This window comes from Tenrec ecaudatus, chromosome 12 (genome assembly GCF_050624435.1).
Source record: "Tenrec ecaudatus isolate mTenEca1 chromosome 12, mTenEca1.hap1, whole genome shotgun sequence".
NCBI lineage: Eukaryota > Metazoa > Chordata > Mammalia > Afrosoricida > Tenrecidae > Tenrec > Tenrec ecaudatus.
The window spans coordinates 40,598,903-40,613,302 of record NC_134541.1 but is presented as its reverse complement, the minus strand read 5'-3'; positions in this window follow the sequence as shown (position 1 = coordinate 40,613,302).

Genomic DNA, 14,400 nt, shown 5'->3' with positions numbered 1-14,400 from the left:
ACATATATTTGACTCACTGCCACCAAGTCTATGCTGTCTCATAGCAACCCTATAGGGCAAGGTAGATCTGCCCCGTGAGTTTCAGAGACTGCAATTCTGGATGGGAATAGAAAGCCCATCTTTCTCCAGTGGAGCAGCTGGTGGTTTTGAACCGCTGGCCTTGAGGATCACAGCTCAATATACTATTATGTTTTATAGGAGTGGGGATTTAAAAATCCATGGAAAAATCCCATGATCTTTTCATTCCATTTTCCCCACAAACTTTTGAAAGCCCTTTTATATAGTATTTGTGTATGTGGGTGGGTGTGAACTCTACGTGGGTGCGGGTGTGTGATGCTGTACATATGATCTTTCCACTCACTGCCTGCTAGTCTATTCTGAGTCACAGTGACCGTGGGTAGCGTTTTCAAGGCTGTAAATCTTTATGAGAATATACAACCTTATTTTTTCCCTTCATGGAGCAACAAATGGGTTTGAACTACCGACGTTGTGGTTAGCAGCTCAGCACTTACCTAGCAGAGCCATCAGGGCTCCTGTATGACACCCCCCTAACCCCCAGAACAAATTCACTGTCACTGAGTAGATTCCATCTCATAGTGACCCTCTGGAACACTACACCACCGGGGTCCAATGTCTGACCCACAGTGTGTGAAAAATAGTATCCTACAGACAAAAGTCACTTCCAAACAACTGAGGCCAAAGAACCAACCAAGTATGCAGGGAATTATGTTCCATTCCAATTCATGGATCCAGTGTCACCCACGCTGTCTAATCTTCTCTCTTTCCACTTATAAAGTGTGAGGTTCAGAGAGGAAAGGAGAAATAATCCTTATTGTCCCAAGTGTAGGCGGGTTCCATGCTTGCCACTAACTCATTTACTCTTCTTGATATCCCCTTCTCGTCAAGAAATAGGAGCCTTGGATATGAAGTTATGACATGAAAGACCACTGGACAGGCTCAAGTTCACAGAGCCTGAGTGGAGTCAGTTCTGCCGAACTCCAAAGCCATGCTCACTCTCAAGCTCCCTACCCAGGAAGCCCCTAATATTTTACGGAACGCACTTGGTTACTAACTAAAAGGTCAGCAGTGTGAACCCAAACTGAGGCAACGGACTATGAAGCTGATATTATATGATATTAAAGAATATTAATATTGTGAACTGTTTTTCACATGAAACCTGTATTTTGGTTGGCCTAAAAACCCTTGTAAGATACACATGTAAATAATACTATAAGTGGAAAGATATGATAGCTTGGATTTCCGTTAGAATCCTCCAGGTGCACTCAGATACTATTAAAAGGGGTTTTGTTCTTTGTTTGTTGTTTTCAAGTTTTTCCTTTTAATTTTTATAAGATCATTTTATTGGGGGCTCTTCAGCTCTTATAACAATTGTATCAAGCATATCTGAACATATGCTGCATCATTGTTTTCTAAACATCTTTTTTCTATTTTTTAATTGCAATACTCAGAGCCATAAACAGATCTGGTTTCAAGATCTGGATCAGATTTGCTGGAGTTTAAGGCAAGATTAAAATATCTCCACATACTTTAAATATAACTCTTTGATAAAGCAAACCCAAATTCTCTAAAATAAAAACCGGACATGGATGAGTCAGTTCAGGTATGATGGAAACACTCCACCTCTGCCCTGAGAGTAGGCAGCCATCACCGGGTCAAGGTGACCCAGGCTCGCAGCAAACCCAGAAGGTAACATCTTGTTAAGCCAAATCAAGGCATCTTCCTTCTGCATGTCCTCTGAGGTAGATGCGCCGCAGTTAGCCAAACAAACAGACTAAACAGTCATTTTAAAAGGTTTCCTGGTGTCTTCAGCTCTTGAGAAACATTTTTCTTAAGATGCCTTCTGAGGAGTCAGTGAAGAAAACAAAGAAAGATGAAAAACAACAACAAAAACGAACCTCACCTGCGCTATTTCCTGCCTGCCAACATGCAGCTCTCAGGCTAGATTTTAGGAGTGAGACAGGAGTTGAGGAGGGGAAAAACCTCCTACGGCTCCCCGGGAGAGCCAGCTCTAGGTCCACCACTGATGGAGTGGAGAAATGGACGCTGGAGGTCTTTTTAGGCACCTTCCCCAGTGCTTCGCATGAGATAGCTCACACACCAATAAATAACCTGAGGATTTTACAATCCAGATTCTGACTTGGTCGATTTGGGAGGGCCCCAAGGGTCTGTATTTCTCATGAGCTGCCAGCGGAAGTATTTCCGCTGTTCCACAGACTACACTCACCAATGCTAACAAGCTCACGGAGATAGAGTTTCCTCGTATTCATCTCTTCCTGGGATCGGGTCTATATTAAACATCGCTTGTGAAAGTGCATCTGTTAGTCCATCTGTGTTCTATCGGAGAGTGTGTCTAATAACGCTCTTATGCGAAATGAATGTGGCTCTTCAGAACCAAAGAAATTATGGACTTGCCAGGTTGCAGTGTAGCAACGATGAAACATACAGCTTTCCTCTAGTTCTTAAATGCTTCCTCCCCCCATTATCATGATCCCAATTCTACCTTACAAATCCGGCTAGACCAGAGGATGTGCACTGGTACAGATAGGAACTGGAAACACAGGGAATCCAGGACAGATGAACCCCTCAGGACCAGTGTGAGAGTGGTGATAGTAGAGGGAGAGTGGGGTGGAATGGGGAAATTTATTGCAAGGATCTACATATAACCTCCTCCCTGTGGGATGGATAACAGAAAAGTGGGTGAAGGGAGACGTCAGGTAATGTAAGATATGACAAAATAATAATTTATGAATTAGGAAGGGTTCTTAAGGGAGGGAGTAGTGGGGAGAGAGGAGAAAAATGAGGAGCTGATATCAAGGGCTCAAGTAGAAAGTAAATGTTTTGGAAATGATGATGGCGACAATAGTACAAATGTGCTTGACACAATGGATGGATGTATGGATTGTGATAAGAATTGTATGAGCTCCCAATAAAATGATTCTTAAAAACAAAACAACAACAAAAATCCCTCTATTTTGAAACAACTTCAGACTTAACAGAAAATTTGCAAAAATAGCTCAGAGGTCACAAATACATAAATACTCATATAACAGAATTCCTCCTAATGTGATCAGCGTACACAATCATGGCACAATGTTCAAAACTGGGGAGTTAACATCAGTGCAGTTCTACTAACTGACATAGAGGTTTTATTCTAATTTCATTTTTATTCCTATGACTCTCATCATGAATTAACGCTGACTTGATAACTGCAGGGTTGGGGTTTTTTGGGGGTGTATGTGTGTATCAGATTGTTCCTTTTAAATTTAGGATTTGCATTTTCTTCTCATGTCTCTTTAGCCTTCATTGGTCTGTGACAGTCCCTCAATCTTCCTCGTTCTACACGAGCTTGCACTTTTGAACAGTTGCTATTGTGTGCTCTTGAGTTGATTTCAATCTAATGGCACTACATGACAAAGTAGAACTGCCTAATAGGATTTTTTCCCCCTGTAAATTTGTGTGTGTGATTAAAAAATTGTGATTAGGTAGGGGGTTTACATTTCAGACCATGAACTCTGCATTCAACAGTTCAAACCATGCACCAACACCTGCCACCACGTTCTAGTCCTAAGTATAGACTTACAGAGAATTTTCAAAACTAGCTCAGAGGTCATAAATACAGATGTACTCATACAGTCTAATTTCTCCTAATGCCAACCTCCTACATAATCATATTCTACTCCACCCTCTAATTCTCCCTGATTTCTCTTCTCCCTTTTGTGGATTTCCATCCTCCCTTTTGCCCAAGTCAGCACCTATCAACCCCCTAGTCCAGGGCTTCCTTGTCCCTTCCTTGTCTTGGCTAGAATTTTTCAGAAAGCAAATTTCCAGGTCTTTTACTTGAAGAGTCACTGGGTGAGTTTGAACCACCAACCTTCCAGTTAGAATCTTGAGTGCTTAACCACTGTACTATCAGGGTTCCTTTTGAAGAGCAATAGTCAGTTATTTTGTGGAATGTCCCTTAATTGGGGATAGTTTGATATTTTCTCATGAGTAGATTGAAATTTTATTGATAGCTATGGAAGCAGAGTGTTTTGTATCTATATGATTATTATGTTATTATTCTTTGTACTTTGGGAATATTTGAAAATTTCAATAGCAGAGTTAACATATTTTTAGAAAGGCAGGGTGAAACTATGTAACTTCAATGGACTTAGTTATTAAGTGAATGGAACTGGGCTTAGAAAAACTTGATTAATCTGACAAAGGAATCAATGTGTATTACATCACAAGGAGCAGCTTGAAGATAATCACATTTCTAATATGCAAAAATTTATGTTTATTTGTTTAGGTGGTGTTCATGGGCAATCCATGGAGAGAGATATTTTTTTACTGCTCTAAACAAAATTAACCAAATCCCAGTGTATGGCTATATTAGGTTAAGGTTAAATTCTGTCTTGTAGGATACTTCCGTTAGGAATAATGGAATATGTTTGAGAAACTAAAACTCATAGTGTGAAAAAAAACCACTGAATAGAATTTAATAAAAACCTAAAAAATACAGTTGCTTTATTCTCATCTGATTATAACTAAACTTTACATTCTCCTGACCTAGAGTTTTATCTTAGGTAAGTGTTACTCAGTTTCCATATAGTTAATTTTTAATAGTTTGATCTTTCTGTTATTGACTAGAGTTTTATAGTCAGAGATATGCTTTGCATTGTATTGGTGTTTTTTTAATTTAGTGAGGCTTGTTTTATGATCTAAAATACAGTCTCATCCAGAGAACAATTCATATACATTGGAGAAAAATGTGCTCTGTGCTGGAGACAGGTAGCATGTTCCGTGTATGTAAGAATTTGAGTTGGTTTATTGTGTACTTAGATCTTCATTGAGTTTTTCCCTTATTTTTTCTATTTTTGAAATTGATGTGTTAATATTTCCTACTACTACTGTAGAAATTTTATTTCTATTTCTCTTTTAAGTTCTGTTTGAACCCTTTAATATATATTTTTAGCTCTCTAATTGGGTGCATAAATTTTCTTTTCTTATGTCGTCTTGGCAAATTGCATAATATCCTTCTCTTTTTTGCCCTAATCATTTTCCTTTATTTATTTTCTTTAAACAATTTATTAGGGGCTCATACAGCTCTTATCACAGTCCATATATATACATACATCAATTGTATAAAGCACATCTGTACATTCTTTGCCCTAATCATTTTCTTTTCTTTCTCCTCTTTTCTTTTTTTACATTTTATTAGGGACTCATACAACTCTTATCACAATCCATACATATACATACATCAATTGTAAAAAATCACATCCATACATTCCCTGCCCCAATCATTCTCAAAGCATTTGCTCTCCACTTAAGCCCTTTGCATCAGGTCCTCTTTATCCCCTCCCTCCCTGCTCCCCCCTCCCTAATGTGCCCTTGGTAATTTATACATCGTTATTTTGTCATATCTTGCCCTATCCAGAGTCTCCCCCCCCCCCCTTCTCTGCCGTCCTTCTCCCAGGGAGGAGGTCACATGTGGGATCCTTGTAATCAGTTCCCCCTTTCCAACCCACTCGCCCTCCACTCTCCCAGCATCGCCCCTCACACCCTTGGTCCTGAAGGTATCATCCACCCAGGATTCCCTGTACCTCCAGCCCTCATATGTGCCAGTGTACAACCCTCTGCCCTATCCAGCCCTGCAAGGTAGAATTCGGATCATGGTAGTTGGGGAGAGGAAGCATCCAGGATCTGGGGGAAAGCTGTGTTCTTCATCGGTACTACCTCGCACCCTCATTGACCCATCTCCTCTCCTGAAACCCTCTGTGAGGGGATCTCCATTGGCCGACACTTGGGTCTTGGATCTCCACTCTGCACTTCCCCCTTCATTCAATATGGTACATATATATACATACATATACAGATACACACACATATATATACATATACACACACATATCTTTTTTATTTTTTGCATGATGCCTTATACCTGGTCCCTTTGGCACCTCGTGATCGTACTGGCCGGTGGGCTTCTTCCATGTGGGCTTTTTGGCTTCTGAGCTAGATGGCCGCTTGTTCACCTTCAAGCCTTTAAGACCCCAGACACTATCTCTTTTGATAGCCGGGCACCATCAGCTTTCTTCACCACATTTGCTTATGCACCCATTTGTCTTCAGTGATCCTATCATGGAGGTGTGCAGTCAATGATATGATTTTTTTGTTCTTTGATGCCTGATAACTGATCCCTTCAGGACCACTCGATCACACAGGCTGGTGTGTTCTTCCGTGTGGACTTTGTTGCTTCGGAGCTAGATGGCCACTTGTTTATCTTCAAGCCTTTAAGACCCCAGACACTATCTCTTTTGATAGCCAGGCACCATTAGCTTTCTTCACCACATTTACTTGTTCACCCACTTTGGCTTCAGCCGTTGTGTCGGGAGAGTGAGCATCATAGAGTTCCAATTTAATAAAGGAAGTATTCATGCATTGAGGGAGTGTTTGAGTAGAGACCCAAGGTCCTTCCACCACCTTAATACTTGACCTATAAATATAGACACATCGATCTATTTCCCCATCCTCCTATATATATTTGCATGTACATGTCTTTGTCTAGATATCCATAAATGCCCTTTGACTCCTAGCTCTTTCCTCCATCTCCCTTGACTTTCCTCCTGCCCTACTACCATGCTTCGTCACCACCTGGGCTAGAGTATACCTCTTCTCTAAGCAACCTTACCCTTGATCATTCCTCACCAGACCTGCCACTCCCCCCTCTCTACCATTTGGGGTCCCATGTTGTTCCCTTGTCCCTGGGTTTGTTAACACCACTTCCTTACCCCCCTTACCCCCCCGCCCCAAGTCCCCCCGGAACTGTCCCTCCCGTTGTTTTTCCTCCAGATAGTTCATCCAGCCTGTCCTATTCAGACAGACCTGTGGAGACACTAACATGCACGAAAACAAGACAGAGGAAAACAAAGCAACAGTATATAACCAGACAACAAAACAACAACAACAAACCACTGACAAAGAACAAAACAAAACACTTCCCAAGAGAAAAGCTTGTAGTTAGTTCAGGGATCGTTTGCTGGCCCTTAGGAGCGTTTTCCATAATATCCTTCTTTGTCCTTCATAATGGATTTTAATTTAATGTCTATTTTATCAAAAATAATTATTTCTAGTCCTGCTCTCTTTTGCTTACTTTTTGCTTGATATATAGTCTCTATCCTCTGCTTTTACTTATATCTTTGTACCTAAGGCATGCCTTTGTGGACAACATATTGATGGGTCATACATGTTTTTAAATTCACCTAGCCATACTTTGTCTCTTGTTTGGTGCACTAAATCAATTTATATTCATTGTGATTAATGGTAGGTATGAATACTTTTTGCTTTGTCTTAATTTTTTTTAATCCAGTTAATTTTCTGTGTTGGGTTCTTTTTGTACATAGATTTTCTTTTCCTATCAATTGTTGTTTTTGTGGCTTCTGAGTCATTTTAATTTCTTTTACTAAACAATATTGAATCAATTCACCACTTCATGACTACCCTGTAGGTAGGGTCAAATGGTACTTGTAGGTTGTTGGTTTTTGAGACTGTAACTCTTTATGAGATTAGAAAGACTCATCTTTTCGGTGAGTACACTTATTTCAAGTTATTTTCACTTACACCATGATATCTCTTTGACTATAATCACTTTTGAAGCATTATTGTACGATTTCTCGGTCTCCTATTGAGAGCCCTGTGAAAGCTGGGTTCTGATGTGTCCTCTGGAATTATTGCTTACTTTTGCTCCACAACTTTTCCAGCGCATTCTGCACCAGGCTGGCTGGCAGGGCACCTCTGACCCATAGCTCTCCTCTTCACAGGTTTCATTCAGTTTCTTTTCTAAACAGTGTTTACTGTATTTCGTCATCCTTTTTTTTTGATGCTCGATTTTCTGGCACTGTTATATCAGGGTCTGTTCTAGTTGGTTTCCTGGGGATTTGTTGGAGGGGGATTGCATCGTGTGTTTGACTGAATTGCCGCCCTGGACTATCTCATTATTAGATCATTTCACCAATCATCCTGGAAAAGCAGATATAGAAAGAGAGGAGGGAAAGAAAAATGTGGGATGGATGTTCTTAAACCCACGGATTCCAAAGCCACCATGGCTCGCATGAGTCCTTCAATGTGCCTTGAAGCATCCATACATTCAGTTTACCTGTCAAGGTGCTGGATTTTCGGGAAGAGAATGTATTCTACGGTTGACTATGACTATTGTTGCTTTATATATATAATCACCTATGCTGTCAAGTTGTGTACCACCAGGACCACAACATTGAGAGAAGTAGAAGTTAAGCACAACTGCCTTCCTCTAGAACAATGTCAATAGTCATTCATTTTTTTCTCTAACGTGTCAAAAAATCTCAGAAACGGCCTTTTTAAAACAAAGAAGTAACATATTTTAAATGTGCATGTTGTTTTGCAATCATAGAATCCATTTTCCTATTGAAACAGACAATGAAAGGAAGCCTGTTGGAGGGAAATGTCTGAAACACTCACACATTATAACTTGATTTTGGAAAGCTGAGAGGGAGAGGACAGCGTAAGTAGCTCCTCTTGGACTGGAGTTTGCTTATTCTGCTCATTTGAAATCAGAGCTAACAATCCTGTTGGTTTACTGGCTCTCAGGGTCTGTTTGACATTTGGGTTGGGTCAGTTCTTCAAGTGAACCGTTGCAGATGATACAAGTCCTTGTCCTCAAGATTTCAGCACCTTCAAAATTGCTGGGAAATCGTCCCTGAAGCCATGTATCCTCAAGAAACTGTCTTTGTAACATAGGAAGAATGGTGCTATTGAATTTATTAACATTCACCGGGTCCCTACAGTGTTTAAATAAGATCGTTATTGTATTAGGTTGAGTTCCAAGGGAAGCAAAAGCAATGACACTGAAGTATGTACACAAAGAAGTCAGTAGGAAGAAAGATGGCTCACACAATTGGACGACTCCAGGATGGTTTAAGTCCGTGTGTCAGATCGTAAGCTCAAGGTGTTTACTGACTCTTAGGCCTGTGGGGGTTGGGAAGCGGAGAAGCCAGGAAGCCAGAAGCAGCAGCAGGAGGTAGAAGGAGGATGCAGGAAGACTGCAGCTGGTGGATACAGAGCTGGATCACTGGATCACATATTATGAAAGGCCATTGTTAGTTCCCAGGATGGGCAGGAAATATCGTGAGCTGTTGGCTCAAGTTAAACCAACTGGAGGTCAATGCCATAGATAGATACAGGATCTACACTAGCAAGGAGAGAAAGATAGCATCTATTTAAATACACAAAGTATGTCGCACCCCTTCGGAAATGACATCAGGCTGTGACCTGGTTAAAGAGTATCCCGGAGTTATTTACATTATGTTGTGTCACACTCTGGGAGTTACTCTACTGCTGAGCTACTGAGGATCGTGGCCCAGCCAAGTTGACATAAAACCGAACTATCATAGTTGGATTGTGGAAAGAGATGTGAGGCATAGGAGTGAGAAAAGAATGCGAATGACATGACCCAGACATTCAACAAAATGTATGTGCCATGAGGGGACATAGGTATATACCAAGTAATTTATAGGACTTAGCAAAGGGAATGAGGGTAGCGATGATTCAGGTCTATGCATTTTGCCCTCCAGGTGAAAGGCCTGTGTTTAATTTATGTCCAACCATCTTATGTCTGCCAATGGAAGTTTGTGTGTGCGCATTTTTTAAAATACTTTTATTGGGGGCTCTTACATCTCTTATCACAATTCATACATTCATCCAGAGTGTCAAGCACATTTGTATATATGCTGCCATCATCATTTTCAAAGTATGTTCTTTCTACTTGAGCCCTTGATATCAGCTCCTCACTTTCTCCCTCCCTCCCCTGTCCACCCTCCCTCACATACCCTTGATAAGTTATAGATTATTATTGCCATATCTTATATCGTCCTCTGCTCCCTTCACCCTCTTTTCTGTTGTCCCTCCTCCTGGGAGGGGGTTATATGTTGATCTTTGTGATTGATTCCCCCATTCTCCCTCCACCTTCCCCTTATCCTCCTGGTATCTCTATTCTCATTGTTGGCCCTGAGGGGTTTATCTATCCTGGAGTCTCTGTGTTGAAGGCTCTTATCTATAGCAGTGTGCATATTATGGTCTAATCCAATTTGTAAAGTAGAATTGAATTCATGATAGTGGGGGGAGGAAGCATTAAAGAACTAGAGGAAAGTTGTGTGTTTCATCAGTGCTATACTGCCCCCTGACTAGCTCACCTCTTCCTTGTCACCGTTCTGTGAGGGGATGTCCAATTATGTACAGATAGGCTTTGGGTCTCCACTCCACGCCACCCCCTCAATTCACATTGGGTATCATTTTGTTTGCATCTTAGATGCCTGATATTTGATCCCATCAACTCCTCATGATCACACAGGCTGGTGTGCTTTTCCCATGTGGACTTTGTTGTTTCTCAGCTAGATGGCCGCTTGTTTATCTTCAAGCCTTTAAGACCCCAGATATTATATCTTTTGATAGCCAGGCACCACCAGCATTCTTCACCACATTTGCTTAAGCCCCACACCAATTTTGTCTTCAGCAATCGTGTCAGGAAGGTGAGCATCACAGAATGCTGGATTATTAGAACAAAGTGTTCTAGTGTTGAGGGAGTACTTGAGTCGAGACCCAATGTCCGTCTGCAACCTTAATTCTTAACATATAGATGTAAATACATAGATCTATTCCCCTCTTGTTATATATAAATATATTTATATATGTACATGCCTGTATTTAGATGGTGCTATGATGAACAGATTTCAGTGGATCGTTCAAATTCCGGTGAAATAGGAATAAAGGCTTAGTGATCTACTTCCAAATAAATAAGCCAAGAAAAATCTGACAGATTCTAAAAGTCTATTGTGCAGCCACTTTGGGTATGGCACAGAACCAAGTTTCATCCTATTACACCTGAGGTCACCACAAATCAAGGGCCACCTTGATGACTACTAACAACAAAAATGCACCCAGAGGAGAGGAGAGCAATGGATAGCATAGAAAACTCCCTAGTTTTGAAACGCTCCCAGTATTCCAAACAAGAACATCAGTGTCACAAAGCAATGCAACTCTTACATCATAGTCCCAGACATCGGGGAGCATAGTTTTCCCCAGCCTGAGTCCAGATGAGACTAACTGGAAGTCCCAGTTACAAATCCCATCCTTCCAGTGGAGTCAGTGATGGGGGAGCATTGAGATTTAGGACATTGGACAGATATTTGCTGAGACTCACAGATGATAAGGAGCATGCCTGAGCTAACACTGCTAAGCAGTGGTAGAACATGGGGTTACATTTCCAAATCTGGTTGGCTTCAAATCCTGTTGCTATGGCTCTAGGGTCGATAAAAATCAGTGGGGTACTTTCTGACCCAGGATTCTTCACTGATAACGCTGAATGACTTAGATTCAGAGGTTTTGAGACTTTTCCAAAAGCAGTGGCACACTTCTTTTAAACAAATTATTCTTCCAGCTCAAGACAGACAGTAGATCAAAGTTAAACTGGTTCAGTTGAAGCCTGGGTGCAAACCGACACCCTGGCCTCCTCCTTGCTCCAGAGGAGTCTTCTACCCTGATGCATGGTTGTTGGGCATTCATACCCCCTTTCTCTACTATGTCCGTCCATGGGGATCATGTTCGTTATCCCTTCATGGATGTTGGAGTTGGCCATGTGACTTGCTTTGATCAGTGGAACGTGAGCATGTGTGACATGTACGACACACCTTCCAGAGTGAAGGGGCACGGACTATCTGGACATACTTTTCTCACCACAGGAGGAGAGTAAAATGCCAAGTTATCCTGATTGTGGAAGGTCATTTTGAAGGCGGATAATATCATACTGCTCTCATTCCATTGATCAAAGCAAGTCGGGGGGTGTTTGTCCCACAACTCTCTCACAGCAAAGGTTAACTAACAGAAGGTCCCCAAACGTATTCTGAGAATGCGTACTCATGTGACACCGAGCATAGATCCACTAGGGAGAGAAAATAAGAATTTTCAAAACTAAACGCCCTACCCCCCCAAGCCCACCCCAACAATTATACTTGCCCTTTCCAGGTTATTGAACAGTTTGGCTGCTTGCATATCTGGCGTTCTGTGCTTAGGTCTCCAGATTCCAGTCTACTTGGTGAATGTCCTCTTCTCACTCATAGGAGTTACCCTTCCTATAACTGACACTGGGTTGTCATCAGTTACGTGGAACCGAAGATCCCACACTAACACCTGGATACCCATTGTTGGAAGGCGGCTATAGATGTTGGCTACCATCACATTAAACCTGATTATAGTGACCCATGTCTGTCAGAGCACCACAGTGTTTCCAACGATTGATTTTAGTTTTTTACAAGGAGCCCCCTCAGCCTTTCTTCTGAAGTGCCTCTGACCTCTAACCTTTTGGTTAGCACATTGCTTGTCCACTGTTTGCACGACCCAGGGACTCCTATTGATTTGTGTATCTGTTTTGTGTACAAAGAAAAGCAATTTTGGAGCTGGAGGAAGTCATGTCAGCTTATCCAATTGGTGATTTCACCTCAGCTGTGCTTACCAGAATCTCTCCACATCCTTTGCCCCTTGGCCATAAATACTGGTGGTTAACAAAGGAGGAAAAGTAAAACTGAAAGGGACTTGGAGTCTTTGGTGACATACAAGTTCTTTTCAAACATTTAAACATTTAAAAATAAAAGAAAGAAAGAAAAGGCTGTTGGTAATATCCATTTAGTAGGCCATGTGCCTTTCCCCTGGGGCTGTGGTATTTCTCTGGTAATGACTCACATCTGTCCCCTCTCTAGAGATTTGTTCTGGGCCTAATGGAGGCTGCCTCCCCTCCCCTCGTCACAGCCAATGACTGACACATGAGAAAGCGAGCCTGTCCCCTGGCTCAAGGTGAACTGGCACTGTGATGTTGTTCATGCCCCCGCCCCCACCCCCACCCGCATTGGATGAGGCTGAAGCTAATCTTCAACTGAGTCTTTGCTTAGCTTTTTGCTCTACCTTCTGCTTGTTGGAAAATAAACTCGAGACACGTTCTTTTCCAAACCCCAACACTTCCTTCTTTCTGGTCTTTCTACCCTGTGGTCAAAATCCTTTTGGTGACTAGTAAATGATAACTGTATAGTGATTTTTCAGGACAAAATTGGGAACTATATTGTTGTTGTGGTCAGCTGCCATCCAGTCACCCCTGACTCACACAATCTCATGTATAACCCAAAGAAAGAAAGGCAGGCAGGAAGGTAGGAAGGAAGAGAAGAGAGGAAGTCTGCCTGGTTGTGGATCAGACCATTGTGATCCGTAGGATTTTGATTGGTTGATTTTCAGTGGTAGACTGCCAGACCTTTCTGCCTCGTCTATCTTTGTCTGGAAGCTATCCTTGAACTCACAAGCCTCCACTGACAAATGGGTGGTGGTTGTGCATGAGATGCATTGACTTAAATTCAATTCAATCTTGGTCTCCTGCGTGGAAGGCAGAATTCAATCCATGAACCCCAGCACCGTCACCACCCCATGAATCTGCTTTTATAAAGATTACACCCTCAAAAACCATATGGGGCAGTTCTACTCTATCCTGTAGGGTCACTAAGAGTCGGAATTGCCTTGAAAGCCGTCGCTTTGGAGTCTTGATAAGCAGGAGGGGGAAATTTTATATCTTGTAATACTTTTTAACCGAATGCAGTATTTCCTTGAATTGGGAGCGTAGGCAAGAAACCACAGTTGTGTTTCCAGAGCCCATGAGTTTGTCACTAACAGTTATCACAGATATGTATCACGAGACAGTTCTGGCAGGTACCTCGAAATACATTCCTCACTACTTAGTAACTACATTTGTTTTAGATCCAGCATGATGCATTGGCATTTAGTGTGGTAAAAGAGAACGTGTGCTAAATTACTAAAAAAAAAAGAAGAAAAAGTATTTTAGCTAGACTCCTCATCTCTCTCCTACCTAAATGCATTTCTAGCATTAGTTGGAATGAAGTCCACATACACCCTACAACATGAATAAACCTCAAAAACCTCCTATTAGTGAAGAGAGTCAAGTCACTATGAACCGTGCACTGAATGCTTCCGCTTCGGAGAGAGTAGAGCAGAGGAGAAGCCTTAGAGACGGCAGGTAGATCAGGGGTTGGGGGCTGGGCACCGAGAGCGTGCAGTGGAGTACGGCTTTCTTTGCGGGCAAATGTTTTAAAAGTAGGTCACGGTGATTGTTCCCTAAATGTAGAAATTTGCTAAAAACCACCGAATTGTAGCCGCATGATCGCTCTGGCCTGGAGGCTCTACCCCAGCCAAGCTGTTAACACAGTACACGGATTTTGAGAAGGGGCCTGTGGATTCAGGGGCCCAAAGAACTCCTCCGAGGGCTGCGGCGCATAATGACAGAGAGAAGCTCAGATGTAAATAATAATAGTAAAG